The sequence below is a fragment of the Trachypithecus francoisi genome, unplaced genomic scaffold (assembly GCF_009764315.1).
Source record: "Trachypithecus francoisi isolate TF-2019V2 unplaced genomic scaffold, Tfra_2.0 Lachesis_group18, whole genome shotgun sequence".
Lineage (NCBI taxonomy): Eukaryota > Metazoa > Chordata > Mammalia > Primates > Cercopithecidae > Trachypithecus > Trachypithecus francoisi.
This window is the reverse complement of record NW_022681463.1, coordinates 40,890,420-40,914,297: the sequence shown is the minus strand read 5'-3', so window position 1 is coordinate 40,914,297 and position 23,878 is coordinate 40,890,420. Positions and strand designations below refer to the sequence as shown.

General features: G+C 38.5%; 1 long non-coding RNA gene across 1 annotated transcript in view; it reads right to left on the bottom strand.

Annotated features, from left to right (window-relative positions):
• Positions 1–5,271: 5,271 nt before the first annotated feature.
• The window catches only part of LOC117063422, a 94,912-nt gene continuing 76,305 nt past the window's right edge, over positions 5,272–23,878 (bottom strand). Inside the window, exon 4 of the long non-coding RNA XR_004428918.1 lies at positions 5,272–5,339. This is a non-coding gene — a long non-coding RNA (uncharacterized LOC117063422). The remainder of the gene's footprint in view (positions 5,340–23,878) is intronic.

Below are 23,878 nucleotides of genomic sequence, written 5' to 3'. Positions count from 1 at the left end.
TATCTTTTATGCTCCATATATAGGTCACATATTCTGATGCACCAAATCAAAAACCATGCTAGATAAACATGTTTTCTTTTTTGGAACAGAATATTACAAATTGAGGCTTCCTGAAAATAAGAAATGGTCATTATACCTACATCCCATCTCACAATGTAGCCATGAATAGCAAACTATTTTCAGGCCAGATACTCTGATTATAGCACAAATTGTTTTGCCAGAGGCATGGAGAAAATATAGCATATTCTTATACAAAAATAGGCCATTCTAAGAGAGTAATTAAAATACTGCTTTATTCATCAGAGTCCTCACTTAGGGACTCCTTATTTTAGGTCACACTGGACAATCATCTGATTCAGTCTGTTTCTACAGTAGTTCTGTGAGTCCCCAAATCATCTCTTTTCAGCTATCAGTCCTGGCTGAGTGTCCACTCAATAATCTTGGCATTCACAATATAATTTGCCCAGATTCCCTCTCCCACCTTCTCCCAAGTTGAACTGCTTCCTTCCTTGCCTAGGGAACCCTGTGAGCTGTTTTTGTCCTGGTTTGTGTGTGTACACTCCATTCTGTAGGGGTACATGGATAACTATTTTAAGGCAGCCTTTTATACTCACCAAAATACCTGGATCCTGCCTTTTCCCCACTGTTGTTCTTACAATCATGTTTCTTCCTTGAGCCTGTGAGTTTATCCTCACCATGAAGACACTTGCTTGTAAGGCGCCTCTCTTCACACCCCACGCAGGAGGGCAGGAAGGTGGCTTCTTTCTCTAACTTCCCTGACAAGAGAAGAACTGGCCAGCATGGGCCAGGAGGCTTGCGACAGGTAGGGCACTGAAACAGATGGGACACCTGAGAGGAGGCAGAAGCCCATCACTTGAGGAGTCACAAGTGAGGTGAGAAAAGTCCAGCCTCGCTTGTGACTAAGAGGAAGGACTAGAGCAGCCTCAGGAGCAGTGAACCAATTTCCTCTGTCTTTTCTGGGCATCAAGAGACCAACAAAGACAACATCCATGCTCAGAGGCAGTAAGTAGCTCTGGCACAGGGCTTCAGAGCAGTTATATTAGCGGAGACAATCAAAGGTTTAATTTTTTTAAATATCATATAAATAAATGAGGAATCTGGCCTTCTCCTCCAACATCTTCCTCGGTGTCCCCCCTTACATGCTCTCATTTGTTCTGGGAAGGACATCAAGCACAGGTGATAACCCTTATCAGGGACAGGGTAGGAGTCATATCAGCAAATCGAAATGCCACATTTACCCAGACCTTAGAGGAGAAAATACAATTGCTGCCTCTCACAGGAGGAAAGTACCAGTTCCCTGAGACAGAAGCAAAAAGTCTTCCCTGTCTTAGAATCCCTATGAATCCTCCTGAATTTCTCCATTCCCAGAGGGCAATATAATGACAGTAAAATTAAAAGAAGAGAAAATGGAGAAGGGATTGGCTAAGGGGGTGATAGTGTCCTGTGTGGGGAGGAGATGTGGCTCTCATCTTCACAGATGCACATTAATATCCAGTGTCAGGCTTCCGTATATGGACAATTGGAAAATATTGACATTCTGTTGTGGCTATAATCATGGCATGTGCTTCTGTACGCTTTTCCCCTTTTCCTAAAGCAGAATGATGTATAGCACTTGGATGAAACTTCCCTGTAGATAAAATGACACCCAGTGGTCCTGTTGGAATGCTATCTGCTATCTCTCAGATTTAAAGCAGGGTTCTCTGCTCTCTATGCTTTTTGCTTCCCTTGATTTAAAATAGTTACAGTGCTGGGCTGCAGGTGTTTGATCTCATGATATTTTGACTCTGTAAACACTTCTTGAATTTGAAGGGAAAAAATCTGCACAATATCTACCTAATATTTAAAATGAGAAGTGAATAAAAATTAAAATAATTTGAGGTGGGAGCCCAGTAGAAAGCTTTCCTTTGTTTTATGTCTATTCTTTCTCCCTCCTTCCTTCCTTTGTTCCTTCCTTACTTTACTTCTTCCTTAATTGTTTATTAGCTGAACAACAACAATTTGTGGACTGGAGTTGTTCCTCCTGTTTTAGAAGAGTCCTCAAGACGAGCCTCTTGGCTCAAATGAAAGACAAATTATCACCCTTTGGACTCAGAGAAAACTAAACACAGGGGCCACAGACTGAGATACTAAGGTGAATCATTTTGTCTTTTGCCAGACTGTCCCCTAGAGGAAGCAGAAATGTTTTTTCTAAATGTGAATGTGGACTGTAATGCTGACAACAGTTAAAAAACGCTGAATAATTGATACTGTGGGATATTAACCACTTACCATTAGGATTGTCCTATCTGGATTATTGGGGTGAATCTTCACTGTATCCTTCCATTGCATTGTATTGCTTTATTTTTTACTTCTCTCTGCAGTTTCTGTCAAGAATCACTTCGTGTCAGCCTACAGAACTCCTGCTAATATTATTTGTACTGTAGACATGCTGGTGCAAAATTATTTAATATTTTATTTGCCTGAAAAAGTTTTTTTTTCCACCTTCAGTTTTGAAGGATATTTTCACAACATTTATAATTCCAGGTTGGCAGTTCTGTCCTCTCAGCTCTTTCAAGATGACAATTCATTGTCTTCTGGATTGTTGTTGTTGTTGTTGTTGTTGTTGTTTTTGAGACGGAGTCTCTCCCAGGCTGGAGTGCAATGTCGTAATCTTGGCTCACTGCAACCTCTGCCTCCCAGGTTCAAGCAATTCTCCTGCCTCAGCCTCCTGAGTAGCTAGGATTACAGGCCCCTGCCACCACACCCAGCTAATTATTGTATTTTTAGTAGAGACGGGGTTTCACCATGTTGGTCAGGCTGGTCTCGAACTCCTGACCTTGTGATCCGCCTGCCTCGGCCTCCCAAAGTGCTGGGATTATAGGCGTGAGCCACTGCACCTGGCCTGCCTTCTGGATTTTATAGTTTCTGTTGAAAAGCTGACCATCAGGTTTATTATTGCCGCTTTTTAGGAAATGTGTCTTTTTTTTTTCCTGCCTACTTTTAAGATTTGTCTTTGGTCTTCAGCAGTTTTACTAATTTTGCTTTTATAACAGCTCTTTAAACAGAGATGTTTAAAGCCTTTCTTATAAAGGTTTATATAATTGTAATACCTGTAATCCTCACTGTTCCCAAGAGCTAAAGAAATGGAAAATTGTAGACTTCAAACCCAGTTAATACCATTAACCTTTTTCAGCAAGAGAATTCTTAGCCATTAGAACAACAATCCTTAATCTCATCTTTAAAAGATGCTCTAAAAGCATTGCAACTTTCGAGAAATAATCACCTTGAGAAAATACTAGAGATTTCTAAATCCTGTCAGTTATCAATGTCATCTTGAAGTCTATCCTCAACTGATACCATACAAAAAATTTGCAATTCTTGGATTTTAATCAAATACAAAGGCAAGTATATATAGTTGGTCCTCGTTATTCACAGATTTTGTATTTGGGGATTTACCTACTTGCTAAAATTTATTTATAACCCAAAAAGCAACACTCGTGGCTCTTTCATGGTCATTAGTGGACATGCACAAATAGCCAAAAACTTGAGTTACCCAATGAGCAGCACATTTTCAGCTGAAGTCCAACAAAGTGAAACTTTGCCTTCTTGTTTTAGTTCTCATACTGTAAACAAGTATCATTTTTCACAACCTATTTACTGCTAGATAGTTTTCATTTTTGTGCATTTTCTTGTGATTTTACTGTTTTAAATGGCCCTCAAGTCTAATGCTAAGGTGCTGTCTAGTTCCCCTAAGCCCAAGAAGGCTATAATGTGCCTCATGGAAGAAATATGTGCATTAGACAAGCTTCATTCAGGCATGAGTTACAGTGCTACTGACAGTGAGGTCAATGCTAATGAATCACTATACATTAAATAAGGTGTCTTTAAACAGCAATGCACATAAAAGAAGGTTTCATGTTAATTGTTTGGCAAAAATATCATGCCCAGAGACCAACAGGAACCTAACCCTATTTTCCCCTTGGAGCAAAGCTTCAGTATTCACTAATTCAGTGTTGGTGACAACTTTATAGAACATAACTTCCAGAAATAATGAGAATTGACTATAAATGGATACGTATTAAAATCAAACATCAAGCAGAATACCGATATTTTCAGATTTAAAACTCTAGCTATGAAGTGGTAATTGTATTAAGTACAATGTAAATTAGATGGAAACCATCATTCTTAGCAAACTATCACAAGAACAGAAAACCAAACACCACATGTTCTCACTCATAGGTGGGAACTGAACAATGAGATCACTTGGACTCGGGAAGGGGAACATCACACACTGGGGCGTATCATGGGGAGGGGGGAGGAGGAAGGGATTGCATTGGGGAGTTATACATGATATAAATGATGAATTGATGGGTGCTGACAAGTTGATGGGTGCAGCACACCAACATGGCATAAGTATACATATGTAACAAACCTGCACGTTATGCACATGTACCCTAGAACTTAAAGTATAATAAAAAAAAATAAAAGAATAAAAAAATGCTTCTGCACAAAAAAAAAAAAAACAGCTTCAACTGTTTTTAAGACAGACAACTCTGAGTTGCTGAAACAGAACAGACAACTCTGAGTTTACTGAAAAAAGAAAAGCAAATTAAATCCCACTTTTAATTTGTTTTTGGTAAAAGAAGAACTTTCTTTACCTATTTAATATGTTTCTTAATTGAAACATATTTACTCTCAAAACAGCAGCAAGCTATCCAGGTTACTACTCTAGACTTGCTATTTCTATCTTTCAGTCGTTATTCCCATGTAATGAGGTTGCTCACAAGTAATATAAACATCTATGACAACAGGCCATGAAGTAGGGGTTACTTTCTACGAGATTAAGTTAGATGACATTTATTCTACATTGTCCTAGCTCTACTGAAATAGCATAATGAAGAAGTTCAGAACAGACACACTGGAGTCAAACCTCTGAGCTGCAGTGCAGCTCTGCCACTTACTAGTTGTAAGATGTTGAACACCTTATTTAAGTTCTCTGCTCCTGACATTGTCATTTTAAAATGATGATGAAAATAATACTATCTCAAAGAGTGAAGGAGCAAATCAATTAACATTGATAGAGTGTGTAGAAGAGTGTCCACCATTTTTATCATTTACGATGTGCAATCAGTCATTGTTTTTATTAGCAGCCCTATGTACAAGACAAAGATACACGAGGTGAGAGTGAGTGGATGATCATACTTTTATTAAGAAGGTTTAAGTGACTTGGAAGGGAGAGCTTGGTGGACCATGCAGGACTCTATCTTCCTCCTGTTCCTGCTCAACAAGTGTATATAATATGTCATAGATGTAAGACATTGATTGCTTATTGATCAAACCTATAAACAATATAAAAGTAGAATAAGTTCAGTCCAAAATTGTTATTTTTCCTTTGTAATATAGATATTTTACTGCTACCAAAGTTTATTTTCTAACAGATGCACCTGATTTTATAATTTCTTACTAAAACCTCTCATGATTCCCATCACATGTAAAATTTGAAACTCTTTATTATAGTTTGTCTCCAACCAGCGATTTCCTGATTCAATCTTCCCCATATCAAGAAACAACTTCAAAAACTATGAGAGTCACAAGTTCTACCATATTTCATACAAGGACACACTTAGAGTATTGGTTTTGGTTTTGGTTTTGGTTCTAGATCACTTATTACCAAAACGTCATCACCAATTTAAGTTTAACCAAAAGAAAGCAGAAGAAAGAATGCAACGCCATGTCCTTATGAACAATTCAAAGATCAGCCTTTAAAAAGATTGTTTAAATGGGAAAGGAGGGCTGAGGCAGTCATGCATCTGTGCCTGCTTTCAAGGAAGGAATAAAGAGAATTGTTCTAGATTGCCTCTGTGTGAAGATGGAAGAGACTGAGAACTACAAAGGGTGAATTTCTATTCAATAGAAAATAACTTTATCATGATTATGCCTGTCTTAAAATACAATAGGCTACCTCAACAGAAAGTCTGTAATTCTTAAAATGTTTTCACCTCTGAATAGTTCTGATGACTAACGTAGCAGCTGGGAGTATATGTGAAGTAGGGGCAATCGTTTAAAACCAAATTCTGAATAATATCCATTATGGATAATCAATAATATGCAGTGTTCATGGGCATAGTCTCCAAATGCTTTCTAGATAGTAAAAAGGAAATTGAAGTACATAAAGAATTTTATATATTTTATACACCTTACTTTCATAAACTAAAAACATTTCTTCTAAGCTTTCCAAGTAACACAAGTGAGTTGTTAACATCTAAATTTAAAACTCATGCGAACATAGTAATAGTCTTTCATCAAGAACTGAAGGTCAATTTTAACCCCATTCTTTACAAAAGACCAAATTTTTAAAATTCCAATAGATGGAATAGTATAGCCTTTATAATTCCATTTTTTCATGTAAACTTCCTGATTGATTTTTAGGCTGGTGCTTTTTAAGAGGCCAAGTGCAAACAGCTAATTATCAAAGTAAACCAGGAATTTGCAATAGGGCATCACTGCTGTAATTAAATAGTTCTGACTCCTTGGGGCTTGTGGCTAACAGCCATGGAGCAAGACAAAAATCCAACCTAGACCCCAAGTGAATATGTGCATATTAGAAACAGCATGTTCTCCCAGATATAAAGATGATTATTCAAGCACTTATGTTCCTTCATTGTGAGTTTGGATACAGCTACCTGCCAACTAGTGTTGTGGGAAGTCAGGGACCCTGAATGGATGGACCTGCTGGAGCCACAGCAAAGGAACATATATTGTGAAGATTTCATTTTAATGTGGACATATATCAGTTCCCAAATAATACTTTTATAATTTCTTACTCCTGTCTTTACTTCAATCTCTAAACATAAATTGTGAAGATTTCATTTTAATATGCACATTTATCAGTTCCCAAAACTAATACTTTTATAATTTCTTATGCCTGTCTTTAATCTCTTAATCCTGTTATCTTCATAAGCTGAGAATGTATGTCACCTCAGGACCACAATTGGGTTAACTGTACAAATTGATTGTAAAACTTGTGTGTTTGAACAATATGAAATCAGTGCAGCTTGAAAAAGAACATAATAACAGCAATTTTCAGGAAACAAGGGAAGACAACCATAAGGCCTGACTGCCTGTGGCATTGGGCAGAATACAGCCATATTTTTCTTCTTGCAGAGAGCCTATAAACAGATTTGCAAGTAGGGAAGATATCGCTAAATTCTTTTCCTAGCAAGGAATATTAACAATTAAGACCCTGGGAAAGGAATGCATTCCTGTGGGGAGGTCTATAAATGACCGCTCTGGGAGTGTCTGTCTTACACGGTTGAGATAAGGACTGAAATATGCCCTGGTCTCCTGCAGTACCCTCAGGCTTATTAGGGTGGGGAAAAAACCCTGCCCTGGTAAATTTGAGGTTAGACTGGTTCTCTGCTCTCAAACTCTGTTTTCTGCTGTTTAAGATGTTTATCAAGACAATATATGCACAGCTGAACATAGACCCTTAGCAGTAGTTCTGAATTTGCCCTTGTCCTGTTTCCTCAGAAGCATGTGATCTTTGTTCTTCTTTTTGCCCTTTGAAGCATGTGATCTTGTGACACACTCCCTGTTCTTGCACCCCCTTCCCTTTTGAAATCTTTAATAACACTTGCTGACTTTAAGGCTCAGGTGGGCATCACAGTCCTACTGATATGTGATGCCACTCCCGGAGGCCCAGCTGTAAAATTCCTCTCTTTGTACTCTTTCTATTTATTTCTCAGCTGGCCAACACTTATGGAAAATAGAAAAAACCTATGTTGAAATATTGGGGGCAGGTTCCCCCGACAAACTAGTAATTCATTATTGGGACCCACTTTCAATTGCAGGGCCCACCAGCAATGAAAATACCTGCCACTCTCTACCTGGGAGTTTTCTGCAACTGTGGGAATGTATTCTGCCTATGTGCAGGTAAAGCTGGAGATATTAGGGAGGTTACACCATGGGGAACAGCTTCCAAAGAATGTGGAAGTTGGTGGATAAATGTCTCAGCTTCCTCGTCCTTTGGGTGGAGCAATTCTGGGTGATTTGTAAACCAACTGCCAAATCTGTAGCAGAATTGAGCTCCAGCTGCCAAAAGCAGAAGTCAGATCAGTAATCACCCCATATTCCCTTCCTAGTCTCTTTTCTATACTTTCCTGTTGCTGTTTCCTGGGATCATCTCCAAAATAAACCACCTGTTCTCACATCCTAGTCTTAGGCATCAACTTTGGGAAAATCAACCTGAGATTATGTTTATCAAAATTATTATTATATACGTATCTGGATATTAACAGGGATTTTTAAACCTCTATTTTCCCAATTTTTGTTAATATGATAATTTTTCTTTTAAAATATAAAAATAATTGTACACATCTATGAACATACATGAACTACTATATTCAACAAGGATGAATTTCACAAACATAGTGATGAGCAAAAGAAGGCAAAACTAAAGAATATTCACTATATGACAAATTAATGTACATCTTCAAGAGCAGGCAAAACAAATCTACAATGTTATAGGTCAAAGCAGATGACACTTAAGGAAAAGTGACAACAAGGAGAACATCTGGGTGCTGTTTCTGTTCTTGTTCTGCATTGTGGTTATACAGGTGTATCCACTTTGTGCTAATTCTTCAAGCTCTACACTTAGTTTCTTGTCCTCTTTTAGGTTCCTATATTATTTTTCAACAAATTTGATTTTAAAAATCAGGGTTAACAGGATGATACAATCTTATGCCACTCAGAATGTCTGTTATTAAAAAGTCAAAAAACAACAGATGTTGGTGCAGATGTAGAGAAAAGGGAACATTTATACACTGTTGGTGGGAATGTAAATTAATACAACCTTTGCAGAAAACAGTATGGAGAGTTCTCAAAGAACTAAAAGTAGAACTACCGTTCTATCTGGCAATCTCACTACTGGGTATATGCTAGAAGGGAAAGAAATCATTGTACCAAAAAGACATCTGCACTCATATGTTTATTGCAGCACTATTCCCAATAGCAATTACATGGAATCAATCTAAGTGTGCCCATCAATGGAGGATTGAATAAAGAAAATGGTGTGTGTGTGTGTGTGTGTGTGTGTGTGCAGGCACACACTATGGAATACTACTCAGCCATAGAAAACAATGAAATCATGTCTGTTGCAGCAACATGAATGGAACTGGAGGCCATTATCCTAAGTGAAATAATTCAGACACAGAAAGTCAAATACTCAATGTTCTCACTTACACCCGGGAACTAAACAATGGGTACACAGGGACGGATGGAGAGGACTAATAGATATCCGAGACCACAAAAGGTGGGTAGGCAGGACGGTGGAAGGGAAGTGAGGGTTGAGAAATTTGCTATTGGGTACAGTGTTCACTATTTGGGTGATAGGTACACTAAAAGCCCAGATGTCACCACTATACAATGGGTCCAAGTAACACAATACACTTGTACCCCCTAAATATATATTTAAAAAAATTTAAGTAGGGTTATAGTTAGGTAGTTATAGGTACTTATCAACCCTCAAAGAATTGTTTTCTTATCAAGCTTGATTTTATCTCAGATAGCACAAAAAATGATACGAACTTATTTTTAACCCATTGCAATATGCTCTAATTTATTCTCTCCCCTGAAATTCTTAAATGGAATATGTCAGCCACAATTATTCCTGAATATATTGGCTTTAGTGCTCACAAACTGGTGATCCTTTAACATTTTAGAAAAGGCAAATCCTGACTGATGTTCAATTAAATCTCCAGACTCAAATGTGTTCAGTATTTACATATGGCCTTTGCAAGGATAACACACCAACTTTTGTATCTTCTAATCTGAGAAAAGCCTTAAGAAGGTAACAGCTGTATTGGGGACAAAAAGCACTACTCTCTCACAGTTTACAAAGGAATCTCTAAAAACAAAACAAAACAAACAAATAGAAAAAGAATCTTTTGCCCCACATTGCTGAGAAAATGTTTGCTACAGGAAGGGAGGGGAAAGAAGCTTTTAGATATCCTCTTATTAGCACCATTCACAAGTTTTCTTTAATTATACTATAACAAAATATATTAAAACCCCATCGCTGATATAATTTCATGTTTTCCGTACCCTTAGGTTTGAAAGAAGGCATTTTCTTAGCAAAAACATTCTCTCGTGCTTCTTCTCACAAAGATTCCTCTCAGTCACCTCTCATGAATGCATTTTCTTTGCAGAATTGCTTACATTAATATCCTGCAATCTCCATCTCTAGGGACTCTCTTTCATAGTTAGTGATGTATTGAAACAGGAATGAGCACATGCTACATCTTAAGTCAATATTGCTCAAACTTTGTATGTCTCACCATTGCATGGAGATCTTGTTAAAACACAGACTGCTGGGCCCCCTCCCAGAGCTTTTGATTCAGTAGGTCTGAGGAGGGGCCAGACAATTTGCATATTTAACAAATTCCTGGGCACTGATGAGCATGCTGGTCCGGGGACCACACTTTGAGAACCGAGGCCATATTAAAATTACACTTCTGTGTAATTTACCAAGCGCCTTAGAGCTTCGTCTCCCTTTGTACTCAAACCTTTAAGATAAGTATTTACTGCCAAGAGTCGTGTGCCTGTCTGAGCCTACGAGACAGGCTCTCCAGCCTCCATCCCACAGCAGATCCCAAGGGAGCCCAATCTCAGCTCTGGCCGCTCTCACTGCAATTGGGGAGCCATCCGCCTGTGCAGAGATCTGCTGGGAGGCACACCTGTCTGAACGACCAGGGCAGTCTTCTAGACTCACAACCTTGGTCAGTGTTGCCGTACAGCTCCAGTATCCTCTTTGCATCTTCCCCAGATCCACCTGAGCAGAAAGTCACATCAACCCCAGAGCCTTCTCAAGGCTCTCAGCAAGCCTGGGCAAGGGGTATCCTCTAGTGCTGTGATGACTGAAGTGATCTTGGCCTCAGGAAACACAGATCTGTCTGATTAGAATCCGTGGAGGCCCTCTGAACAAGGACAGGCATAAAGACAAACCATGAAGACTCAAATAAATTCCTAATCCTTCAATGTGTAGACATTGTCACATGTCCACAAGGCTCAAGAATATTCAGGGAAATGTGACCTCACCAAATGGGCAATAAGGCACTAAAGCTCTACCCTACAATAATGGAGATGTGTGAGCGCTCAAATAATTGAAGGCAACTATTTTAAGAAACTTCAGCAAACCTCAAGAAAACCATTTACTGTGGGGCCTTTTCCTGACTTTCTTAGAAAGAAAAGAGCCTAGTCACTGTGGTGTTGCTGCAAGATGCTCATTTTTCCATCCTATTCTCTTTCTCTGAAGTAACTCAGTTACCCATTTTGTTCAATACTACTTCTAAATAATTTCCCAAATTCTACTATCTATCTCTCTTTGTCTCCCTCTCTCTTTCTGTCTCATAGGATGACACATTTGGTTTTCTAAATAACATCTCGACTCTAATGTCTTGCCCATTTCTTTTGTTATCAGGTACAAAGGTATGGTCAGGACCCAGCCCAATGTCCCCATAAGCATCATGATTAGATCATAAACATAAAACTTCATTACATTGTTATTCTTCTTCATGGTCATGTACTATGTCACATACTTACATTTCTTTCTTTCTTTCTTTCTTTTTTTTTTTTTTTATGGGGTCTTGCTCTATTGCCAGCCTTGAGTTCAATGGCACGATCTTGGCTCACTGCAACCTCCGCCTCCCGGATTCAAGCGATTCTCCTCCCTCAGCTTCCTGAGTAGCTGGGATTACAGGGCACGCCACCACACACAGCTAATTTTTGTATTTTTAGTAGAGACAGGGTTTCACCATGTTGGCCAGGATGGTCTCGATCTCTTGACCTCTTGGTCCACTTGCCTCAGCCTCCCAAAGTGCTGGGATTACAGGTGTGAGCCACCATATCCAGCCTATTTCTTTTCCTTTTCAGTCTTATATACATAATTGCATTTCAAGACTCAAATTTTCTGCCTGTCAGTGTTTACTCATTTTCAGCACTTTTCTCTCAGCTAAGAAATGATCGAGAATTCCGTCTTTACCGATAATAACTGGCAACATCAAAACTGTCTACCAGCTTGCTCACTTTCATTGTGAGCTAACATACTTTTCTTTCTATCCTAAAGTCCTTTCCCTCCTTCAAAGTCAGGCCCTCTTTCTCTTGAATAAAGATGCAAGCACTTAACACGATTTAAAATTGACCTCTTCCATAGAGCCTTTCCTGATAAATTGCATCTCACTCAAGATCTCATAATAACTTCAACAATTGTTTGGTGGAGGACACAATCCCCAAATTATTGTGTGTACATTTTTCTGGTGATATGCTTATGTATATGTTCCTATTAGAAAAATATCTCCAGATAAGGAACTTCTTTATTTATTTTGCTATTGGTACCACACACAATGTTCTCTTTGATTTTATTTTTTGAGAAAGGGTCTCACTTTGTGGCCCAGGCTGGAGGGCAGTGGTGTAGTCATAACTTACTGCACCCAAGGCACACCTCCAGGGCACAAGCAATCCTCTTGCCTCAGCCTCCCAAGGAGCTGTGACTATAGCTATGCACCCACCATGCCCAATTTTTTAATTTTTTGTATAGATGAGGTCTTCCTATGTTGCCTGGTGTAGTCTTGAACTCCTGGGCTTAAGCAATCCTCCCACCTGAGCCTCCCAAATTTCTGGGATTACACTGCACCCAGCCCCCTAAAACTGCTAAAAGAAGATTAGCAGTATCCTCTTTTTACAGATGAAATAATGTGACACAAACACTTTGTGCAGGAGTAGCAAGTGGTTACTATGTTCTGTCCAACCTCCTCAGCCACTTTGGCCTATGTGATGCTGGTGCTCTATTCCTGTATTAATGGGAACACTATCTTAATGAGAAAGTACCATTTACCTGCATCTGTAGTACAAATTACCTTGGGTTGAGAATCATCAGAGTATACAATTATTAAGACAATTTATGTAAACTTGATAAAAATTCATGGTTTAAATAAACATGGATGTATAATCTATCATTTTTAGATGATAGATACATGACAGGAAGGAAAGTATGTGAGTATATACAGACAGAAAGATACACAGATAGATAGAGGGGCAGACAATCCTACTGAATTTTAAGAAAAAGAAAGTAAAATATAGACATATAAAATGACCCTAGAAAAAGGTATATTGCATTTCTGTCACCATCTAAGCCAAGGAAATATAAATTTAGTTTTCTAAGCTTAAGTGAAGAATGAATAAGTCTTCATCATACAATGTTTGTTGATTTTCTTAAGTACACATTTTGTGCCAGATACTACGTATGCTAAGAGACAGTCTTCCCTCTAAGGCACACACTGTCTAGCAGGGGATAAAATAAACTATAATACAATGTGTCAAGTACTTTAAGTCATAGAGTCAGAAACTTGAGTGCAGGAGGTTAATGGCTGATTGGGAAGAGACAAAGTGAGTCTAGACTATTTTTTTCAATGTGTTTGGTGAAGACTAAAAGGTGTCAAATGAAGTAGTAGAATAGAGAGAAAGGAATGTTATTTTTTTCTTGATTTTCAAGTGAGGTAAATGAGATGGTTTGTAGGCTGCCTGGGAGGAGGTAGTGAAAGAAGGGATGGAAAAGTTATAGGAGTGGGAAAATGGGTGGAGTGTGATACAGTTGTTGCAGAAAGGAACGAACAAAGGAATGAGCTAACTGAATGGAGAGGGGAAGGAAAATGCATCTAATCTGTATCTCTGAATATCAGCAAGAACAAAACACAAATCAACATTTCAAAACATTATTCTGCTTTACATGGAAGCAGAAGACCTCATTTCTTCTTGCTATTTGCTTCTTAATTCATATTCACAAAACACCAAACTGCTATAACTGCCAAGACACATCCTGCTACCTCTTGCTTTTGTGCCTTTCTCACCACTACTCTCCTTGCCTGAATATTCTCCCATCTACTCTTCAAGCATGCATGCACACTTCTCAGGTAATCTTCACAAAAGCAGAAGAAATGAGCATGGGTATCTAATCACCACACCGTCTCCAAGAGAACCAAACATATAAAATAAAGAAAAACTTCTATCAAGCCTTCAGACTACACTGTTTTAGTTGTAAGTAACAAAATTTTATCTCAAGAAATTACGTCAAGAAAATAAATGAACAAATGTGTAAGTAAAGTAAATAAATTAAAAATAAATGTTTATATTAAGCATTTTCATAGTGTTGGACTTTAATGACACCAGTAACTGAGACACTATTAACCTTACCTTACTTGTTCTACCTTCTACACAGGCGGCAAGTTCTCTCTCCTGCAGTATGACCCTTAGTTACCAGCTGGCGTCCTCTACTTACTCTTAGATTATGTTCCCTCTTTACTTAGTCTGTAAGGTACCACATCAAAAGTGATAGGGCTTTGATTCTTCTTTATGAATTTTTCAACCAACAATTGCAAGGCTATCTGGATTATTTACTTAGATTTTCTTAGTTCAGAATTGCAAAAGAGATAAATTGGCTCAACTCATTTTATTTTTCATGCCACCACATAGACTGGTATTCAGTCTGTAACTTTATAAGTTAGTTTCAGATACCTCTAGTCCAAACAGTTATGGCAATGGGACCAAAGTCATATGATAAAAAATACAATCACATGTAGATTGCTTAAAAAAAAAAAAATCAACGCTATTCCCATTGAGCTACCATTGAATTTCTTCACAGAACTAGAAAAAACTACTTTAAATTTCATATGGAACCAAAAAAGAGCCCATATAGCCAAGAAAATCCTAAGCAGAAAGAACAAAGCTAGATGCATCACACTACCTGACTTCATACTATAATACAAGGCTACAGGAACCAAAACAGCATGGTACTGGTACCAAAACAGATATATAGACCAATGGAACAGAACAGAGGCCTCAAAAATAACACTACACATCTGCAACCATCTGATCTTTGACAAACCTGACAAAAACAAGCAAGAATTCCCTATTTAACAAATGGTGCTGGGAAAACTGACTAGCCATATGCAGAAAACTGAAACTGGACTCCTTCTTTACACCTTATACAAAAATTAACTCAAGGTAGATTAAAGACTTAAACATAAAACCTAAAACCATAAAAACCCTAGAAGAAAACTTAGGAAATACCATTCAGAAAATAGGCATGGGGAAAACTTCATGACTAAAACACCAAAAGCAATTGCAACCAAAGCCAAAATTGACAAATGGGATCTAATTAAACTAAAGCACTTCTCCACAGCAAAAGAAACTATCATCAGAGTGAACAGGCAACCTACAGAATGGGAGAAAATTCTTTCAATCTATTCATCTGACAAAGGGCTAATATCCAGAATCTACAAGAAACTTAAACAAATTTATGAGAAAAAAACAACCCCATCAAAAAGTGGGCGAAGCATATGAACAGATATTTCTCAAAGGAAAACATTTATGTGGCCAACAAACATATGAAAAAAAGCTCATCATCACTGGTCATCAGAGAAATGCAAATCAAAACCACAACGGGATACCATCTCACACCAGTCAGAATGGCAATTGTTAAAAAGTCAGTAAGCAACAGATGCTGGAGAGGATGTGGAGAAATAGGAATACTTTTACACTATTGGTGGGAGTGTAATTAGTTCAACCATTGTGGAAGACAGTGTGGTCATTCCCAATGATCTAGAACCAGAAATAGCATTGACCCAGCAATCCCATTCCTGGGTCTACATCCAAAGGATTATAAATCATTCTACTATAAAGACACATGCACATGTATGTTTATTGCAGCACTGTTCACAATAGCAAAGACTTGGAACCAACCCAAATGCCCATCAATGACAGACTGGATAAAGATAATGTGGCACATATACACTATGGAGCACTATGCAGCCATAAAAAAGGATGAGTTCATGTCCTTTTCAGGGACATGGATGCAGCTGGAAACCATCATTCTCAGCAAACTAACACAGGAACAGAAAACCAAACACCTCATGTTCTCACAAATAAGTGGGAGTTGAACAATGACAATACATAGACACAGGGAAGGGAACATCATACACCAGGGCCTGTTGGGGGGTAGGGGGCAAGAGGAGGGAGAGCATTAGAACAAATACCTAATGCATGTGGGGTTTAAAACTTAGATGACAGGTTGATGGGTGCAGCAAACTACCATGGCACATGTATATCTATGTAACAAACCTGCACGTTCTGCACATGTATCCCAGAACTTAAAGTTTAATAATTTTTTTTTTTTTTGAGACGGAGTCTGGCTCTGTCGCCCAGGCTGGAGTGCAGTGGCCGGATCTCAGCTCACTGCAAGCTGCGCCTCCCGGGCTTACGCCATTCTCCTGCCTCAGCCTCCCGAGTAGCTGGGACTACAGGCGCCTGCCACCTCGCCCAGCTAGTTTTTTGTATTTTTTAGTAGAGACGGGGTTTCACCATGTTAGCCAGAACGGTTTCGATCTCCTGACCTCGTGATCCGCCCGTCTCGGCCTCCCAAAGTGCTGGGATTACAGGCTTGAGCCACCGCACCCGGCCAATAATTTTTTTAAAAAAAGAAAAACTTTTAAAGTATAAATTTTGAAACCCTATCAAAAATTTTAGAAAACAAAACCACACTGTACTAAATAATTCCTAGGGCAAAGAAGAAAACAAAACTAAAATTCCAAACAAGTTAGAAAAATAAGGATAATGGGTAACCTCTGGTTCCCAACAGGTAAAGAACTAGCTTGGACTGTTGAATTCCTAGGAAAATGTTATAATTATGAAGCAAATAGTAATGAAAGGAGAAACCTTGAATCCAAAGTACTAATCTATTAAAATCTCTTAAAGGAAAACAAAAGAGTAATCTTCTGGAAACTTCCACCTGTACAAAAAGAAAGAGTGTATCTCTGGGTTTTCTTTGCCTTAAACTCACCAAAAGATGCACAAGCTAGCACTTAGGTTCACCACGCCTCCTCATATATTACAGAAAGTATAGTTACAGCCTCAGGGGAAGCTCAGCTCATAGGCAAAAATAGCTAGACAATAAGGAATATGTGAACAATCGTGTTTTACAAAGATGCCCACACCTATATATTTATGCATTCCCACATGCTCATCTTACAATGTAATTGACATTCCTCCCACCAAGATATGTGGTCTATGTTCTTTCCTCTTGAATTGGGCAGAGACTCCTGCCTACATCAAACAATGGAGTAGAACAAAAGTGATGTTATGTAACTTCCAAGGCTAGGTCAAGAAAAGAATACAGGTACATGTCTATAGACTACAATCCCAGCTACTTGGGGGTAGGGGGGATATAATGGGAGGATCGGTTGAGGACAGTAGTTCCAGACCAGTCTGGGCAACATAGCATAGCAATAGCCTGCTTCTTTAAAAAAAAAAAATTAAAGAAAAAAAAAAAGAAAGAAATACAATTCTGCCAGGTTCTCTCTCTCTCTCTCTCTCTTTCTCTCTCTCTCTCTCCCCCTGCCCCCTACAAATCGCACCATATGCCCATCCATGGAGTTCAGCTATCATGTTGTGAGGAATCTCAAGCCACATAGAGAAGTCACATGTGGATTCTTGTAAATAGCCCCAGTTAGTCCTCCAGGTAACACCTGTGCCAACCACCAGAAATGCAAGTGAGTGTAATTCACATGATTTTAGTCCCCAAGCTTCAAGCCTTCCAGCTGGGGTCTCCAACAAGGTGGAGTAGAAACAAGTCATATCCCTGTACAGTGTCTGAATTCCTAACCCACAGAAATCATGAAAGGCAAAAAAAAAAAAAAAAAAAAAAAATTACTGTTTCTTAAACCCACTAAATTTTAAGATAATTTGTCATTAAGTTTTTTGTAGCAATGTATAACTAGTTCCAAGTGCATTTACTACAACGAAGAGCTTTATTACACAATGTAAGATTACGAATTACATTCTCAAACTAATAGGACAGGTTAGTGCTCGTATGAAACAGGAACTCAAAGCCAAAAAGAAAAGCCAAGTAGAAATACTGAATATTGAATATTCATCTCTTATCCCTTCTTAGACTCAATATGATAGTTGAAAACAGAATGTAATAAATGAATAAACTGCAGAATCTATAAACTCTAAGAAGGAATAAGAGATGAAAATTAAGAGATACGACGAACAGAATTTGATGCCAACATATACATAATGAAAGTCCCAGAAATGACAAAGAAATAGACGAGAGAAATACTTGAAGGTAATTATGACATATTTCCCTGAATTACAGAGTGATTAAAGATCTTAAATTCAAAAATCTATACAATTAAAAATGGAATAGTTAAGAAAAGAAAATTTACTCTATATATGTAATAGCAAAATTTAAGAATATCAAAACTATAAATAATGGATGACTTTTACTTCTCGTGTTCTTCACTGGTTTACTGCATTAGGTTTGTGATTAGAAAAAATATTTGGAAAGGTTAGGAGTCACCTTCCCCAGAATCCATCCTTACTCAGCTCCCTCTGAGGACACATGAAATGCCCCTACTTGGCTTTCCCTAATATCCTGTCCACATCTCAGAAATTGTTTTTACCATGCTGTGTCTGTCCCCACCTATTAGTGATGATGATTGGTGATTATTAACCAGAGTGACACATCAAAATCTCAGGGAAGCTGTTTCTATTATGAGTGATGTGTTTCTTACTCTACTTTCCCAGTTTGCACTGCAGGCTACTGAATCTGAATCCTAGAAGTATATACAATTTTTTAAACACACTCCATGATTTACCTTGGTTAAAACCAACAAAGTAGAGGGACGGTACTATGTATTCCTCTGTATCCCTAGGACTTAACACGGTGCTGGCCATATAGAACGTGATCAGAAAAATATTTGTTGAATGAAAGCATGGTATATAGATGCACAGTATTTCTAACACATACAAGCTAATAACATTTGTGTCTCCAAAAATCACAGCAATTTGTTTTGCAGTCTGATAATTCAACACCATTTATTAATCCTAACATAGACATCTGTGTGTTCTAACACTGTTATACATTATTCAGTTAAGAATCAAGCTTTATATTTTTAGTAGAAAATAGCTGGATGTGATGGCATGTGCCTGTAGTCCCAGCTACTTGGGAGGCTGAGGCAGGAGAGTCGCTTGAACCTGGGAGGCAGAGGTTGCAATGAGCCAAGATCGCACCACTGCACTCCAGCCTGGGTAACAGAGTGAGACTCTGTCTCAAAAAAAAAAAAAAAAAGAATCAAGCTTTATTCATTATTAACATACCATCTAGGAATTTGTTCTAAATTTTTACTTTCTAATGCTAGGTATTGGGCAATTGAAACTACAATGTCTCCTGTACATTTGTATTCAGAGTTAGCTAAAATTACAACTGTTTTAAATCTATGAACTAGATTTCTCACTTTTCCCAGTAATATGGTAGAAGTTTCTGGTTTAAAAGGTCACTAAAGTTGGGATCTCATAAAGTGAAAACAGATTAAAATTGCTTAATGTATCAATAAACTAATAACTTGTTTTGTAAAATTTCAAATGACAGTAGTGAATAATGTCATCATATGTGGAAGATTCCCTAAAACAACCACTTACTTTTGACTATGTTTTTTAAGAAGAATCTACTTATGAGTCTCCACCCACAGTGATGCTTTTACTTTTAAAATGGTTAGAGTTTCCAGAGAACTTTGCCATATATTATCTCATTGGGACATTACAGCAACCTCATGAGGTTTATACAGCAAGTATTATCATTTTTTCTAACTTACAGATAAAGAGCTTCAAATTCTAACCTGATAAGTGTTTGTCTCAGAGACTCCCTGATGAGCTGGGATGGAGAGCAGGTCATCTGACTCCCCAGATGGTGTTTTCTCCATCACGCCATAGTGTTTCCCAAGGATTCTGCTCAAAGTAGCAATGGAACATGGGCAGTTACATATCTCATTGTCCTATACTCTCAAGTTCACTACACACTCCTTTCAATTGAAATTTTTGGGAAGTCACTGATCATGTGAAATGGTGAAAGACAATAGACAAACAGTATAATATAATATTAAGAAAAGAGGCCGGGCGCAGTGGCTCAAGCCTGTAATCCCAGCACTTTGGGAGGCCGAGACGGGCGGATCATGAGGTCAGGAGATTGAGACCATCCTGGCTAACACGGTGAAACCCCGTCTCTACTAAAAAAAAAAAAAAAACTACAAAAAACTAGCCGGGCGAGGTGGCAGCGCCTGTAGTCCCAGCTACCCGGGAGGCTGAGGCAGGAGAATGGCGTGAACCCGGGAGGCGGAGCTTGCAGTGAGCTGAGATCCGGCCACAGCACTCCAGCCTGGGTGACAGAGCGAGACTCCGTCTCAAAAAAAAAAAAAAAAAAAGAAAAGAAAAGAGATGGCCAGGCACGGTGACTCACACTCGTAATCCCAGAGCACTTTGGGAGGCTGAGGCAGGTGGATCACAAGGTCAGGTGTTCCAGACCAACCTTGCCAATATGGTGAAACCCCATCTCTACTAAAAATACAAAAATTAGCCATGCGTGGTGGTGCACACCTGTAGTCCTAGCTACTCCGGAGGCTGAGGCAGAAGAATTGCTTGAACCCGGGAGTTGGAGGTTGCAGTGAGCCAAGATTGCACCACTGCACTCCAGCCTGGGCAACAGAGTGAGACTCCATCTCAAAAAAAAAAAAAAAAAGAGACTATTCATATTCTATTGCAATGTGCTTTCTATGTATTATATTCAAATGAAGAAATTTATTCTTTTCACATGAACTGGATATGTCCCTTCAAAATACACATATTGAAATCCAAATCTTCAATGTGATGGTAATTTGGAGGTGGGGACTTTAGTGGGTACACAGGTCATGAGGGTAGAACTCTCATGAATGGGACTAGTGCCCCTAGAAAAAGATACTTGAGAGCTTGCTCTAGCTCTCTACTCTCTACTCTGTAAGGATACAAGAAATCAGCCATCTGCACACCAGGATACCAGATTTTCTGGCACCTTGATCTTGGACTTCCCAGCCTTCAGAACCATGAAAAATAAATTTCTGTTGCTGAAACCATCCAGTCCATGGTATTGGGTTATAGCAGCCTGAACTAAGACATTATAATTTTAAAAATACTTAAAACTTTAAAACCCAATTAACATCTTTAGAAAGTACAGCCAGCTCTAGACCATTAGTATCGGGATTTCTGGTGAACATTCATATGAAACACTTAGCGTGTGCCAGGAACTTTGATGTTTTCTATAAATCCCACTTAATCTTCATATCAGTCTTATGATTATATGTCATTTACATTATTCCACCTTTTGCAAGAGGTAAATGCAGTGCACATGTCTAACCATCATGCTCTGTGCCGGCAACAATCATGCAAATATGTTAATCATGATCCCATGCCAAAACCAGTTTTTCATAAAAAGTGAACCGTCCCTGATTCAGGTAGAGAGATGAAGAGGGAGGTGGAGTGCACAGCTAATGGATACTTAGCTTCTACGCCCAGTGGGTGAATGTGGAAATTCACAGAGGAGTTCACCATAGGACTTTGTGTTGTACAAGTGGAAGGAAAACATTTTCCACTTACCTAACTCACAGGATGTAACAGAGATTAATGAGTGTCAATGAAACATTGAACTGTTTAGATGAGAACAATAGATCTCTTCAAAAAAGAACAACTGTAAATTAAAGATTCATCTATATTCCAAATTATTTCATAAAATCTATGTAACTAACTAGATATGCAAGAGGGACAGATTAACGATCCTTTAAAAGCTTTTCTATTTCTTGCTTTGAGTTTTTAAATTATATGCATTCAGGTTTAATTTCCATTTTTAAGATAAATTCCAATAAAGGAGGAATGAACAGCTGATTCATTCTGCTTCAGTGGGTTACTTTTCCATTAGATTTTATATTTTTCTGGCAGCCATTAGGAGTGTTCCAGGACTGTGATGTCAGATAACATATGCCACACAGATTCAATACCACATCAGTGGGCCAGCAATTCTTACTGTTCCCTATTCTCATACAGCTGAGCCCAAAATGTAGCTCCCATCAACCTCAAAACCTTCCACTGGCTCATTCTTGGATTTTCTCTATGAAACTACACAGTAGAACAAGAAATGCCTGGGGCTCAGAAATCTGCACACTCATTTCAAACCAACTCAAACACCCGGGTCTCCATAGACTCTAGGCCTATGCACAGAAGAGAAAAGCTCCTGTGAGAATCAGCAGAACTCCCACATTAAACTACTTTCCCCTCCTTATATATCCAAGATGAATCCAATAACAATATCAAGGGTTTCTGCCCTAGCCTGCTGCTTTGACTTCACTTAGAGCTCTTTGACAAATACACTAGGAAGATCCTGATTGAAAATGCTTCTCCCCACCCTAACCTCCAGAGCAGTGAGTCTCAGTGGAATTTATATGCAATTTCAATATTGGAAACAGAATTAAAGAAGTAAGGCACATTCACTGAATATTCATTTCTTGAGTACATACCATGGGCCAGGCACTTGGCTCATGTTAAGTGTTTTATAGATTTTCATCAATAACTTGAAGGTTAAATTGCTTCAACCGCAGGAGATACATTAAATCATGCATGTGTAGTTGAGGTGCAACAAGAGTGAGTCAGCATACTTAAAACATGGCCATTCTAGGCCACATGCAGTGACTTACGCCTGTAATACCAGCACTTTGGGAGGCCGAGGCAAGAGGATTGCTTAAGCTCAGGAGTCCAAGACTGGCCTGGGAAACATGATGAAACCCCATATCTACTACATATATATACACACACACAAAAAAAATTAGCCAGGCATGGTGGTGGCAGCCTGTAGTACCAGCTAGTAGGAAGGCTGAGGCGGGAGGATAACTTGAGCCTAGGAGTTCAAGGCTGCAGCGTGTCATGATCAAGCCACCACACTCCAACCTTAGTGACAGAGACTATGTCTCAAAAAAAAAAACCAAAAACATTGCCATTTTGAAAATGACCATCTAATTGTAAATGGTATGGCTGTTATATCATGAAATAGAGGGAAGAAAGCAAGAGGAAGCATGCTCTTTGCTGCCACTGTTAATTCATTCAAATTCTCTGTCATCAAAGGGTAATCATTCACAATTTGATATTTCAAACAAGTTAAAACTTTATAAAGTAATAGACAATCTCTAAATGCTGAGACATTAAATTCCTCATTCCAAGACTTACACAAACTTATTTTTTTCCCAACATGCTGCCAGATGGTAAATTAACAGAAGCCATGACTCCTAACCATGGAAAAGTTAAGGTAATATATTTTTGTTTGTTAAAACCGGGCTGACTTAAAAGAAGATAGGACTTCCACAGTTAAACCAAAAAAAGGATAAACTGGAAAATACAGTTATGAAAAAATATAGAGATTAAGAAGTGAGCAAGTCTAAGATCTTCATCTATCATACATCTTCCTCTAGCATGAGTGATTTCATTTGCTCCTTAAACAGATAAATACAAAAACAGCATTTCCCTTGGCAAGAAAGTAACTGTTTTGTATTATTTACCTACAATGCATCTGTGTTTCTAAAAAGAACAGTAAATACATTTCTGGAGCAAGACATGTTTCTGTGATAATGTGAGTAATGCTTCTTAAACACTTTGGAGATTATTAGAATGCTTTCCAGAAGCTGATATTGAACTCAGTCAGTTTAGCAAGAACACAAGATAAAGATAAAGAGACACTCTCGGCATTTTTCACTAAACTATTTGTAGAGTGCTGCAATTGGATGTCTTTCAGAACAGTAACCACCAGAAGGAGAAGGGCCAGGACTCGTTCCAATCCAGTCTGAAAGATATCCAGGCCAGACTGCTTTCTTCAGGAGGACCCTTTAAATAAACAACCCAGTTTGAGTGACATCTGCCACCCCAAATACTGGGTTAATTTTCAGACCGCCCTGAGAAATTCACAATATGGCTGTTGCAG